Genomic DNA, 14,579 nt, shown 5'->3' with positions numbered 1-14,579 from the left:
GTTGTTATGATGATGATGATGATGATGATGTTGATGAATTTTGTTGTTTTCGTTATTATAATAATTATAATTCATTACTACTACTACTACTACTACTACTACTACTTCTACTACTACTACTGCTACCGCAGTACTATTAGTAGTAGTGGTGGTAGTAATAGTAGCAGTAGTAGTCGGACTTTTAAACTGTAATACTCCAAAGCAAATAAAAAAAATGGGGGTGGGAACAAACCAAAGTGGTAGGAAAGGTTTGTAGATTTACAGGGTGAGGAGGGTAGGCGAGAGAGGCCCACACAGTGTACACACACAGTTCATTCTCACGAGTCCACTCAAGCGTCTCCCCCGCCACGCCTCCCTGCCTAGTCAACTCGCCCCCGCGGTCCTGTTTGTAACAGGTTGTTTTGTTTTCATTTGAGGGAACTAGGCCACTCATAACCTGATTACTAAGTCGTATTAGCATGAAATTCGATTTCCTTATTATTTGGTAGAAAAGAGTCCCCTTGGTTACTAGTAAAATTTGCCCTCCGGTCTCCAGTTTTGCTGCACTTGGCCATCATAGCTGAACTGAAGGGGGTTATGGAAACAAGCAGACTTGAACCCTTCTTCTGCTACACTTATTTTAATGGTGCTTTCAAGAAGGCGTAGGACATGATGGGGTGGGAATGGATGGGTGCTGTGGTGGCAGAACTGGAGTTGACTGGGTGGGTTGTGTGGCGTCGCACCTCTTTTTAACGACTTATTTTTGCATATAACATCTTCCCTTTTCACTCAGACGACGCCTTTTTTTATGATTCTTTCTCCCGCCTAACGATTTTATTACCTCCGCCAACGAAGTTGGATGGAGAGTATGTATTCACCTTTGTCTGTTTTTGTTTGTTTGTCTACAAGATATCTCAGAAAGTAGTTATCGGATTTCAGTGAAATGTGGTGAATAGATGGGCAATAGATCAAGGAAAAGTTGATAAGATTAGGTGAATCCGGATCCGGATGCGGGAATCATATACTGTATTGGTGTTGGCGGAACGATATGCAGACTAAGACCGTAGATTTAAACGACTATGTGAGATCGTTAAAGTATCCGTCTGGTAGGAAAGAGGAATTAAAGCAGTTAATTATAAATTCTAATGGCGTTGGCGGAGGTATGCTCCCTTTGAATAGTGTCTAGCTTAGCTATGGAGAACCCTGTCAGATTGGAAAAGTTTCATGTTGATTGTTTTTCACCCATTCACTGCAAGAACGTTTTCAGAATTAAAATAAAATCATCTGGAGGTAACAAATGTGAAATATAATTTTCGTAATCATAATGAAGGGTCTAGTATTTACCTTGCTTGTTGTATTTTCTTAATGTTAACATCATTGTCATAAATATAGTACAAGAGTCTGTATACGTTTCATGGAAAGAGAGAGAGAGAGAGAGAGAGAGAGAGAGAGAGAGAGAGAGGTTCAGGCCATTAAAATCTCACATTTCAAAGGACGAATTACCAAAAAAAAAAAAAAAAACGAAATGATCTTGGGAGCTTCCTAACACGACAAAAAATGCAGACCTCTGTCCCTGTAATGTGTGTGTCAGTTGTGTGAGTGAATCCAGAGAAACAGTGGTAGAAATTAAATATAGCACTAACTCACACAGCCGAGGATAACGTGTCTACACGTAATGACAGAAAACAGTATGGTGAGAAATTCTGAGGGTGTGGATGTTTAATTGTGTCTGATATCCATAGTTGTCTCCAAAATTTGTTTTTAGGATAGATGTGTAGGCGTGTGTGTATATGCGTGCGTGTGTGTGTGCGTCTGTGTGTGTGTGTGTGTGTAATGATGACGCCTACAGACTGCAGCCCCTTAAAACACTGCAGGGTGCCTCTAACTGGATTGGCCCACACACTCCCACGGCTTCCCACAAACCATAAGATAAGCCACTCACATTTAGAGAGAGAGAGAGAGAGAGAGAGAGAGGGGAGGGGGGTTACGGAGGAATAAATGGGCGTAAGAAATTGCGTGGGGGTGGGGAAAAATCAGAAAACGGAGAGAGAGAGAGAGAGAGAGAGAGAGAGAAGGGGGAGCACAGTTATCAGGCTTTAAAAATTAGTGAGAGAGAGAGAGAGAGAGAGAGAGAGAGAGAGAGAGAGAGAGAGAGAGAGAGAGAGAGAGAGAGAGAAGGGGGAGCACAGTTATCAGGCTTTAAAAATTAGTGAGAGAGAGAGAGAGAGAGAGAGAGAAGGGGGAGCACAGTTATCAGGCTTTAAAAATTAGTGAGAGAGAGAGAGAGAGAGAATTTTTCAAAGTCTTCATAAATTACAGTAAAGATATATAAAAGCAATTCTATTTACTTGAGGACTTTAAAGTGTTCGAATTCACCTCTTAAGAGTCACTAAAGAACTCTGATTCAGTTTTATGGCCAAGAAAACATTCCAATTTCTTTTTATTATCAAATAAGTGTGGGAGAATATTTTTTGGTTCCTGAGAAAGATTATTGGATTTTTTTTATTTCATTTTTTTTTTATGAGGATGGTTTCGACTGCAGTTTTATGGGTGGTTTGTAGTTCTTTATTATATTTTTTTACTCAACCAACATTCCATCGAATACTTTTTAATATATAGTTATTTCATTTATATATTTCAATTCCGTCGTTTGAACAGTCGACTTTGGACAAGGTGTTTTTTTTTTATTCATTTTATTTATACTCTGCAAGGGAACACTCGAGTTAAGCTTCGGCGATCAGGGAATATTCATATAATGTCTGCTTTATCCTGCTTTTGATCAGTCTTTTATAGCTGCTAACAGCGAGCGTATATTAAAACTGTGTGTGTGTGTGTCTGTGTCTGTGATTGAAAGGTGCATGTTAGTTGAATAATTTCGCAATGGAGGACTCGAATCTACTTCCTTCCTTCCTTCCTTCCAGTAAAACTATGTGAGTTTTCGGAGTTTATACATCAGTATCTATATCTATCTGTCTATCTATCTGTCTATGTGTAGAGAGAGAGAGAGAGAGAGAGAGAGAGAGAGAGAGAGAGCAGTCGAGCTAGTATTAACTCTCAAGGAAATACCTGTTCATTAGTTTCCTTTCTCCAGCGGTGGGAAGAAGAGATAATGCTGTGATTGATGAGGCTGCGAAAGAACTGCCAAAAAAGAAAGAAAAATCGTGAGAACCAGAGCAAGAGGGATGTTTATGAGACCAATATTTTCAGTCAGTAATGGTGGTGCTTTTGCAGGCGGTCAGTAATGTAAAATAGCCACTGCAATTTGGCCTAAAGTAGCCATCTTTCCATCGTCAATTGCGGAGCTGTAAAAAGAGTGGTACTTAAATATGGGTGAATTTCTCCTCTAACTTGTCCTGAAATTGCCATCTTTCCATCTTGAATGCTGAGCTGTTAGAATCTGGTGCCTGTTATGATAAAATGTTGTGGGAAGGATATAGGATAGTGTTTTTTTCATGTTTTGTCTTTTAGTTACGAGAAATAATACTGCAAATGAACGAGAATCCGAGTCAAGTTAATGTAGATGAACCAATTCAGTGTGATTGTTTTCTTTTTATCTGTATTGTTGTTTTGTACTGCTGAGAGAGAGAGAGAGAGAGAGAGAGAGAGAGAGAGAGAGAGTTTCGCCCCCATTCGTCAGTATAAGATTATGGGTTTTGCTGTGACGAATTGGGGAGTAGCGTTAGTGAGAACATAAGGGCTCGAAGTTCACTGTTTGCGTGTGTGTGTGTGTGTGTGTGTGTGTGTGTGTGTGTGTGTGTTTCCGCTTAGCTCAGGTGCGTCATTCATTTTTTTCCTTACTGTTACCAAACGTTTTTATTTAGCCTCAGAATACACTCCTTGGGATAGATTCTCTCTCTCTCTCTCTCTCCACATACAGATTTCATTTCTGCCATCACACTTTTTTATTCATTGTAGGAAGGGTAAAAAATAAAAAAAAAATCCATATCCAACCCCTCCATGTCGGAAAAAAAAAAATCGTTTAAGAAAGGGAGACTAAAATATATACGTTTATCCTCTAAGTAAAGGAGCTAATACGAAAAGAGTATTATGAGGAGGGTTGTTGAGTGGAGAGGTTGTTACCGAGGAGGGACAGAATGAATGTGATGTTCTTTTCGTCGATGCATTACGCTTAGTCACGGCTTACACCTTTCCACACCTGTCCACACTCCCTCACTCTGACACCATCACACGTAACTATAATTCAGCTTTGGAATGGACTATAGTTACAGGTGATGGAGTTATAGTTACAGGTGATGGAATTATAGAGACAGGTGATGGAGTTATAGTTAAGAGGTGGTGGAGTTATAGTTACAGGCGGTGGAATTAGCAATATATACTGGTGATGGAGTTACAGGTGCTGGAGTTAAGTTACAGGTGATGGAATTATAGTTACAGGTGATATACTTAAAGTTGCAGGTGGTGGAGGTAGAGGAAGGGAGTATGGAGAGATGTGGGAGGGTGTGAACAGTGGCCAAGTGAAATTTTAATTTGAAATGAACTCTAAATTAGGCTTCGGTCAATAAATGGATAAATGGATGAACAGATGCATAAATAGTTAGATAGATAGATAGACAGACAGGTAGAAGGAACTAATGGCTGAACGTTTTTCGTATGTTATAAATTCTGAGCTCTTCCTTGTGATTCCATGTTATGGAAGGTTTTAGTGAGCTAGAAATAATGTTTGCCTCACTGGTTACCATGATTACCTCTCATTCTTTTGTTGTGTCCTAAAGCTGGGATCGATTCCAGCCTTGGCGGACATTTCAGGTGGCTGGTGGCAGTATGTCCTTTCATGTGTTACTGTATATTCCACAGTGTCCACTCACAAACAACACACGGTACGCGACTCGAAGACACAGACATAACCACTATAGCACGAAGATTTTTTCACTGCGAACACCCACTCCTGATTCGCACTTGGTTATAATGAGGAAGGGTTAACTCTGGCTGTCACTCTCCCTCAGGTCATGCAGCGTGCCTAGGCCAATTCGGGCTGATATTAATAATGTATCTGCATCACGCAAGAATAGTTATGCCTTTGATTTGAGCTGATACAACGCTGCGTTCCTGTGGTGTGTTTGTTTTATACAGGAAGAAATAAAGATATAAGAAGGAAGGAGGAAAGCAAGAAGCCTGGAGAAAATGAATGAATAAAGGAAGGAAGGGAGAAAGAAGGAAAGAAAGAAAGGAATGAATGAATGAAATGAATGACTGAATAAATAAATGAAAAGAGAAAGGAGGGAAGAATGAGGGTAAGAAAGAAAGGAAGAAAGAAAAGAAGCTAGGAAGGAAGAAGGGAAGGAAGGAAGGAAGAGATTAGCGAGCCAGCTAATTTCCTTTATTGACACAGAGGTGGGCTGATGTAGTCGAGGCTTTTATGGCCCTCTCACGAAAATCACTGCCCCTCCTACTCGTGTGTGTGTGTGTGTGTGTGTGTGTGTGTGTGTGTGTGTGTGTGTGTGCGCGTGTGTGCGCCTGTTGATTTAACTTTTGTTGTGTACATGTGTATTAATTTCTTGTCTGTTAATTTGTATCATGTTTGCATTTCGTGTTCGTACTAACGTATGTGTAACCCGGTTGCTTCTTGTGTATGTATGTGTAAGGGGGTACGGTGAAGGGGAAGGGAGTGGGGGGCGAGTGGGAAGGGGGTTGTGGTTAAAGTGAGTGGTTTGGTAGCCGTAAGAAGCGATGGTGGATGTGGTTGTCAATGTGGAACAGCTGGTTGGTAGGCTCCTGGGGTCGACGAGAATTGGAGAGAGGGAAGAACTGGAGGAAAGAGCAAATTTAAGTAGATTAAGAGCTGGAGGAAACAGCAAATTTAAGTAGATTAAGAGCTGGAGGAAAGAGAAGTAAGTAGATTAAGAGTTGGAGGAAAGAGAAGTAGGTAGATTAAGAGCTGAAGGAGAGGAGAAATTTTAGCAGGTTTAGGTTTGTGAAAAGAGCAAACTTTAGTAGATGAAGAGTAAGGAAAAGAGCAAATTAAATAAACAAAGTAAGGATTGGAGAAAAGGCAAATGTTAGAGAATTGAACTGTAGGAGGAAAGATATTTAAGAGTTGGAAGAAATGGAGAAAGAAGATCATCTAAGCGAAGTTAAAATAGATGAAGCGAAGAAAAATACAAGGGATAGAGTAGAAAAATAAAAGCAAAATAAAGAGGCGTGAAATAAAGAGAAAAGAAGAAGAAAAGAAAAAAGGAGAGTCTTTGGGTAGAGGAAGAAGTTAATGTAACACCATCAACCCGAGGACGTGTTTTATACCTCGTTTTTATATCCAAACGGTTTTATTCAAGTTAGAGGACACTTTTCTAGCTTTAATGCTTGGATACAGCCTCAGTTAACCCTTTCAGTACATGAACTCATTCCTAAGTTAATAAGATCGTTTTAGAGGGAACAAAAGGGAGTTGGATATTGTCTCCGTCGACGTCTTGAGTAGTTACAAGGCGTCTTTCCCTTCTTGAATACAATCGTCAGGTGTTAACAAGAATAACATAGAAAAATGCGTCGTCGTATTGAAGTTGCCAACCCCTTCAGTCCGACTATGTCATGACCTTTATTCTTGCTATTTCCAGACGATTTTAATTATCTCGACGATTTTACTCAGCTTAAAGAGAGGATTTGGAACTGCAGGTGTTAGAAATTGCCTCAGTTAACCCCTTTACTAACAGGGATATCTTCTAAATTAAGTGAAATAATCTCTTGTTACCCCTATACCGTATAAGAAAAATGTTACGTCCTGGCACTGATGGGGTTAAAAGTAGGATGATTAGAAAGGTAAGAACACACACACACACACACACACACACACAATTATGGAGCCCTGTTCACATCGTTCACTCACCTTTATGACTCATCTCTTAACCTCATTTTCTCACCTGTTCTTCATGTTTACCTCCCTTGCTCCTTTGTTCACGTTGATGCGCAGGGCAGTATTCTAAGTGATATAGGTGATTTCGTAGCTCCTCTTCCTGAGCGATTTATTTTACATTCCTTTACATTTACCAGTTTATATAATTTTAAATTGAGAGGCTACTGAGGTGTCATGTGAGGTGTCATGCGAAGAATAAATTGCCAAGGAAGAGGAATTACGGAATCTCCTTAGACGTTGGACCTTTTTCTCGTGGTCTTGGGAGGCTTTGGTCCGTATTCTCGTCCGTTGAGGAGACTCCCTAGCGCCTTTTCCTTAGCGATTTACTTTTGGATACGGCTGGCTAATATCAGTTTCTATGCTGTAATTGCCGAGTATGGTGGTATTTGAATGATTTACGTGACACAAAAAGAAAGATAGCCTCGTAGGGAAAGTAAAATAAATCGCTTAGGAAGAGGTGTTAGGGAGCAGTGATAATGCGGGTCTTCTCTTATAATTCCCTTTTAGCTGAATAAAATCGTCTGAAGCTGATTGAAGTAAATACAAGAGTAGATGCGACTATGAGTGGGTTAATAATCTCTTCACTGTTATTTATGCAGAGTGTCCGTGATTTAAAAATATAATAATTTCTTCCATCTTTATTCTCTCCTTCCTTCCGTCCTTCACTCAAGCACATCCTCTCCATCACTTTCCATTGTTGATACACTTCTTTCATTCATTCATCCATTCTTTCCTGTTCGCTCTTTCTGCTCCTGAAAAATTGAATGAAAAGGAAGAAGTATGGTTAGGGAGACTAGAGTGGAAGGAGTGAAAGAATGGAGGGAGGAAGAAGTGAAGGAAGTAGAAGAAATGATTGAATTAAAAAATGAGAAATTACAGTGAAAGAAGAAGATGAAGGAAATAAGATGGAGGAATAAATTATAGCGAAGAAGGATGAAGGAAAGAATAAAGGAAGTAAGGGAATATAACAATACTTAAGGAGAGAGAGAGAGAGAGAGAGAGAGAGAGAGAGAGAAAGTATATGGAATGAGAGAAATAAGGAATGAAGGAAGAAAAAAGGAAGGAAGGAGTAGGAGGAGTGAGGGCGTTGACTTGGCTTGTGGGGGAGTTTATGGTGTGTGTGTGTGTGTGTGTGTGTGTGTGTGTGTGTGTGTGTGTGTGTGTGTGTGTGTGTGTCCTTAATTTACCTCCTTCATTCACCCTTTTTTTTCCTTCCTCCTTCACTTCTTCATTCCCTCACTTCCTTTGCTCTTTTGTCATTTCCTTCCTTCCTGTCTTCCTTCCTACCTCCCTTCCTTTTTTCGCTCCTCCTTCCTCCTTTTTTCCCTTCCATTCTTTCTTCCATCTTTTACACCATTCTTCTTTCCTTCCATCTTTTCCCCTTTCTCCTCCCTCCCTTTTTTCACCCATCCTTCCTTTCTTTCTTCCATCTTTATACCAGTCATTATTCCTTCCTTCCTTTATTTCCCCTTGTCACCCTTCAGCATATTTCTTTCTCGTAATGTTGGCCAGGGTTGCAGGCATTTTGAGAAAACAGTGACAGATTTATAGATATAGTTAGCTAAGTAAATAGGTAGATATATAGATAGGTGATATTGGTTGACGATTGACAGATAAAAATAGATAGATGGATGGATGAATGGATGAACTGATCAAGATCGAGAGAGAGAGAGAGAGAGAGAGAGAGAGAGAGAGAGAGAGAGAGAGAGAGAGAACTAAGGCTGCTAATCCAATAAAGGATAAATCATTTACTGAATTAATGTTGGGTAGGGCTGCAGGTGTGTTGACTGTACCCCCGCCCTAGACCTGACCATGTTGAGGGATGTTGCAAGGTCGCCTCTCTCTCTCTCTCTCTCTCTCACTCTCTCTCATATATATATATATATATATATCTGTCTGCCTGGCTGTCCGTGTCTGTATCCGTCTATCTGTTTACCATATCTATCCATGTATCTATCGATCTACCAGTATCTGTCTATATATATCTATCTCTTGATCTCTCTACTGTAATAGCTTTACATGTTTGTCTTTCACTCCCATTTTTTTATTTTCCCGTTTTCCCTCTTCTACCCCCAACTTCTACGTCTCACACCCACACATTTTAGCCCAGATGACCTCAAAAATCACACGCCTTCTCCTGCTGCTCTTCCATGTCGGTGAACGTGGTATTATATTCCATTATATCAATTAGGGCCAGGTTCAGCAGGTTCTCTAGACTTGCCCCCGTATTCTCGTTGATTAAGGAAGCTCCCTAACATCTTTTCCTAAGCGATTTATTTTGCTTATTACTACACCTTGGCGTGTTCTGTGTTACTTAAATCATCCAAGCATCACCATACCCTGCAGAAACAACGTACAAAACGATATTATCCAGTCGTATCCAAAAAATAAATCGGTAAAGAAGAGGTGTCAGGGATCTTATCTTAACCTCCGAGAATACAACCCAAGGACTCCGTTACTCCCACTTTCTTATGACGCAGGTGTTGAGTGACATGTGTTCAACCTGGTTCATCGCTCCCACAGGTGAACAAGGTGACTGAACTGGGACTGGGCCGGATTCCAGAGCTCGTATTCTCATCAGTTAAGGAAGCTCCCTAACACCTGTGCCTGATCGATTTGTTTTTTAATATGGGTGGTTACTATCCTTTTGTACGCCATTTATGCAGAGTGGGGCGAGATTGGAAGGATTTATATAACTGAAAAGGACAGTAAGGTGTCTTCAACAAACTAAATCGCTTAGGGAAAGGTGTTAGGTATCTTCTTCACCCGACGAGAATAGGCCTACTGGCCCAGTTAGCACAGGTTTCGTAAATTAGTCTCTCTATCGATTTATTTAGCGTATTATACCCAGAAATTTCTCTTATGTGTTTTTTTTTTTAAGCATCGACGTAGTTTACATTGATTACATGAAGTAGCATATGGAGATGTAATGTCCAGAGTAAATCGCTCAGGGAAAAGTGTTACGGAATCAACACAGTAGCTTAGAATACGCCGCTGTGACGGAAATGTAATGGAACAGAGATTGAATGGTGTTGTGGTAGATCCTAAGTGTCCTAATTAAGCAAGATCATTAGAGAGAGAGAGAGAGAGGCGTAGGTGTCAACTAGATGAGCTTGTCATGAGGGATTGTGATCGGTCATAGAGGCCTAATAAAAGGGGAGAGAGAGAGAGAGAGAGAGAGAGAGAGAGAGAGAGAGAGAGAGAGATGCGTAGGTGTCAGGCAGTGATATGTAGAGCACCTTAGCTAGATGTGAGCGGCCATAAAGAGGCCTAAGTAATTCATCCCACCCTCGGCCACACACCTCTCTCAGTCAAATAACATTTTATTGAATTTGTTTGCGCTTCTCGTTTGATGTTTTCATGTGTTGGTGATCTAGGTGGTAGACGTACACACATAAATACATACACATACACACACACATACATACACATACTTACACACACACATACATACACCTACTTACACACAGATACACCTACTTACACACAAGTACACATACTTCCACACAAATGCACACACACACTTAGATACATAAATACACACACATACACAGTATCAGTACACACATACTCACACAGCACAAATCCACACACATACATACACATTTAAATACATACATACGTAGACACAAATACATACGCATATATAGAAATAATTTTCCATATCCACTTACAGTCCCCCTTGTATCCTAAGACAAAGGCACGCACACGCTTATCAGTGTCTGTGTATGTATGTATGTATACATTGCTGCCTGCCCATCCAGTTGTCTGTCTGTATGTCTGTCTTTTTCCATCTCTGTATCTCTGTCTATCTATCCATCTATCTATCTGTCTATCTATCTACCTATCTGTCCTTCTCTGCTAATACTGGAACTATAGAATACCGTCTCTCAGTGTCGTAGGAAATCACACACTATTAGCCCAACCTTTGGCAGTAGCGCGAGTAAAATATAAGGCGTTTCTATACCAGAGGGGTTAATAAGAGAAGGTAGAATGAATCAGCGTGCATCAGTAAGAGAGAATCAATCAGCGTGCATCAGTAAGAGAATGAATCAGTGTGCATCAGAAAGAGAGAATGAATCAGCGTGCATCAGAAAGAGAGAATGAATCAGTGTGCATCAGTAAGAGAGAATGAATCAGCGTGCATCAGTAAGAGAGAATGAATCAGCGTGCATCAGTAAGAGAGAATGAATCAGCGTGCATCAGTAAGAGAGAATGAATCAGCGTGCATCAGTAAGAGAGAATGAATCAGCGTGCATCAGTAAGAGAGAATGAATCAGCGTGCATCAGAAAGAGAAAATGAATCAGTGTGCATCAGTAAGAGAGAATGAATCAGCGTGCATCAGTAAGAGAGAATGAATCAGCGTGCATCAGTAAGAGGAATGAGGAAGACTGGATTCGTTGCGCTTTTTTTCCTACTCTCTTCCCCTCTCCTTTTTTTTTTTTTGGTACGTCTTGGCCCGCCCTGGATGAGTAGGAGGAAAGACCTTGAGAAGTGAGGCAAAAAGTAAGACGTTCTTGTTTGGACTTTTTTTTTTTCTTTTTTTAATGCCAAAAGATGTTACGTTTTCTGGTGATGGGTAGATATAATCCCTTCAGGCAGTTGGTGTTTGTGTTTGTGTGTGTGTGTGTGTGTGTGTGTGTGTTTGGAACTATTTGAGATGGACGAGACGGATATAATCTTCTTCATCCACTCGACTACAAGCTTTCTCCCTTAACTCCTTCAGTCCGATAACTTATTTTTTCATTTTCTTGCTCCAGACAATTTTATGTACCTGTGGAGATTTTTCGAACCTCATCAAAACAAGATGGGTCTTCAAAAAGTTAAATAAAATCACGTATAAGTAGTAAAAATAAATCAATAAAGCACGTAGTCGAACTGAAGGCGCTACACTGGACCAGGATGCACAAACGCACTTAGGCTACGATTTATCCCCTGTCGTAAATTATTGTTGTGATTTGCAGGAAGGACGAGGAGGCTGTCGAATCTTCCCCTCTGTCCTGTCCTGGCGTCGTAAATTTATCTGAACTTGCTAGACGAAAATCATTGCTGGGTTGTAACTTTTTTCAGGAGGATGATCAGGGAAAGGAGTGCAAAATGAGGGAAGTAAGGTGAGAAAAGGTGAGGGGGTGTGATGCTTAGGGGACTGGAGTGAGGCGAGGCAAGTGAATTTGACATAAGTGAAGTGAGGTCAGGAACGGTGAGGGGATGTGAGGTTAGGTAAGGTTTGGTTGAGTGATGGTGAGAGAAGTGAGGAGAGGGGAAATGAAATGAGGCAAGGGTAGGGAGGTAAGGCGAGTTAAGGTGAGGAAGGGTGAGAAGAGGGGAGATGATAATTTAAGTAGGAGAGAGTAAAGGAAAGAAGAGGAGAGAAGAGAAGAGAGGAAAGGAAAGGAGGATTATGGTCGGGATAGGTGAGGTAATGGGGGGGGGTTGCAGTGACCTTGGGAGTGGTGTTGAAGGAGATGTTGGTTGGTTTAGGAATTGCCTTGTCATCAATGCACACACACACACACACACACACACACACACACACACACACACACACACACACACACACACACACACACACAGTTATACTTATGTCTTCTTAAGCATACACCCATGATAGTGCACGGGACAGTTTGACGTAGAGACACCCTAACTTGAGAGAGAGAGAGAGAGAGAGAGAGAGAGAGAGAGAGAGGTAGTGTGGGCAGTGGCACTCCCGGTTGCTCTCGATGTCACTGGGAGGGGAGGGGAGGGGAGGGGAGTGTTGGGGTGGGCTGGAGGGGGAAACGACTAGGGAGGCTTGGAAGGGGAAGAGGAAGGGAAATGGGAGGGGACGATGGAGGGGAGGGGAGGGGAAGAGGAGAGAAGAAAATGGCTGCAAAGGGGAACGAAGGGATGACCAGGAGGGGGAATATGCAGGGGATGGCGCGGAGGAGGGGGGGAGGGAAGAATGAGGAAGAAAAGGAAGATAAAGATCCAGGAAGAATGGAATGGAGGAAGGAGGAGGAGGAGGAGGTGGAGGAGGAGGGGGTAGAGGGGAGAAGAGTGGGCCACGAAATTGTCTCATATATATGCTAGTCTTTTTATTCTTTCCCCTCATTATATATGGAAAAAGGCAAAGATGGAGACAGGGCAAAGGTTCATGACTAAATTAAATTGCATTTTTATTCTTGTGTTTGTAAAGAGGGCGTGAGAGTCAGACAGGCTATTTTGTTTTTGCATTTTATTTTCAGCCTGGTCTTTTATGTTCACTCTTCTGTTACGGTATATCATTAATTTTTACAAGATTGTTTCCTTATTTTCTCTTCTTTCTTTTTCAATCCTCTCGTCTTATTACATTTTGTGTGCTTTTTTTTTTTTTACATCGTCTTATTTTAAATTCTCGTGTATTTTAATTCTTTTTCGCATATTTTTACGTCTTATTTTTACATGTATTACTTAAAACATTGATTTTTGCCTTGTCTGTTTTTTTCATACTTGAGTGATATTTAAATTTTTTTATGTAAATTTCTCTTGTATTTTCACATACAATATTTTCTTTTATTTTGCACTTACATTACAATTCATGCCTAAAATTGTCATCTCTCTATCTTGAAAGCTGAGTTCTGTCAGTGTAGCAAGACCAGAATATGATGCCAGTCACGAAGAAGTGGTAGGAAGAGGATGAACAGTCATATATTTATCTTTTTTCTGCCATTGAACTACGTGAAATAAGCTACTCAAGGAAAAAAAAAAAATTGGGCCAAGTTAAGGTGAAAAGAGTATAGTGCAAGTTTAGCGGTAATGATGAGATAAACAGTAACTGGTATGGAAATAGAGTAGTAAATCAGTTGAATAAGTGGCCTAACGATGTGATGTGTGTGTGTGTGTGTGTGTGTGTGTGTGTGTGTGTGTGTGTGAGAGAGAGAGAGAGAGAGAGAGAGAGAGAGTCCCAGTCCCACTGGAACACAGGGCCCCTCTAATGTTTAGTGTGTATGTGTGTGTGTGTGTGTGTGTGTGTGTGTGTGTGTGTGTGTGTGTGTGTGAGAGAGAGAGAGAGAGAGAGAGAGAGAGTCCCAGTCCCACTGGAACACAGGGCCCCTCTAATGTTTAGTGTGTATGTGTGTGTGTGAGAGAGAGAGAGAGGAGAGAGAGAGAGAGAGAGAGAGAGAGAGAGAGAGAGAGAGAGAGAGTCCCAATCCCAATGGAACACAGGGCCCCTCGTGTGTGTGTGTGGTGGAATGCTGCCCCCCTCACGGCTTACTGACTGAACTACTTTGCCTCACCAGACACTCTCTATTGGGGGCGTAGACACTTAAGACATGTATCCGTCTGTATATCTGTCTGTCTCTGTCTCAATGTGTGTGTGTGTGTGTGTGTGTGTGTGTGTGTGTGTGTGTGTGTGTGTGTGTGTGTGTGTGTGTTTTCTGCTTCATTTAAAATCGTACCCAAATTAGATACGTAATGTGTAATGTCGAGGCATAAATTTTAATGTCTCAAAATATGGCTAAAAACGTGATGCATTTATGCAGAATATAGGACACACACACACACACACACACACACACACACACACACACACACACACACACACACACACACACACACACACTGTATAGTTCATGTTAAGAGACGTTATCAGTGGGATGTATTTTGAGTATGCTTTTACGTAACTGGTATTGATTATGCTCTCTCTCTCTCTCTCTCTCTCTCTCTCTCTCTCTCTCTCTCTCTCTCTCTCTCTCTCATGTGGGTGGGATGGAT

The 14,579-nt window shown here is 41.0% G+C and overlaps 1 protein-coding gene across 1 annotated transcript in view; it reads left to right on the top strand.

The window, feature by feature from the left end:
- The window catches only part of LOC145408815 (uncharacterized), a 152,613-nt gene that overhangs the window by 67,420 nt on the left and 70,614 nt on the right, over positions 1–14,579 (top strand). The window lies entirely within an intron of this gene.

This window comes from Coenobita brevimanus, chromosome 78 (genome assembly GCF_032717465.1).
Source record: "Coenobita brevimanus isolate Jiangsu-jjx chromosome 78, ASM3271746v2, whole genome shotgun sequence".
Taxonomy (NCBI): domain Eukaryota; kingdom Metazoa; phylum Arthropoda; class Malacostraca; order Decapoda; family Coenobitidae; genus Coenobita; species Coenobita brevimanus.
The sequence above is the reverse complement of the archived record's forward strand: the minus strand, read 5'-3'. Positions and strand labels throughout refer to the sequence as shown.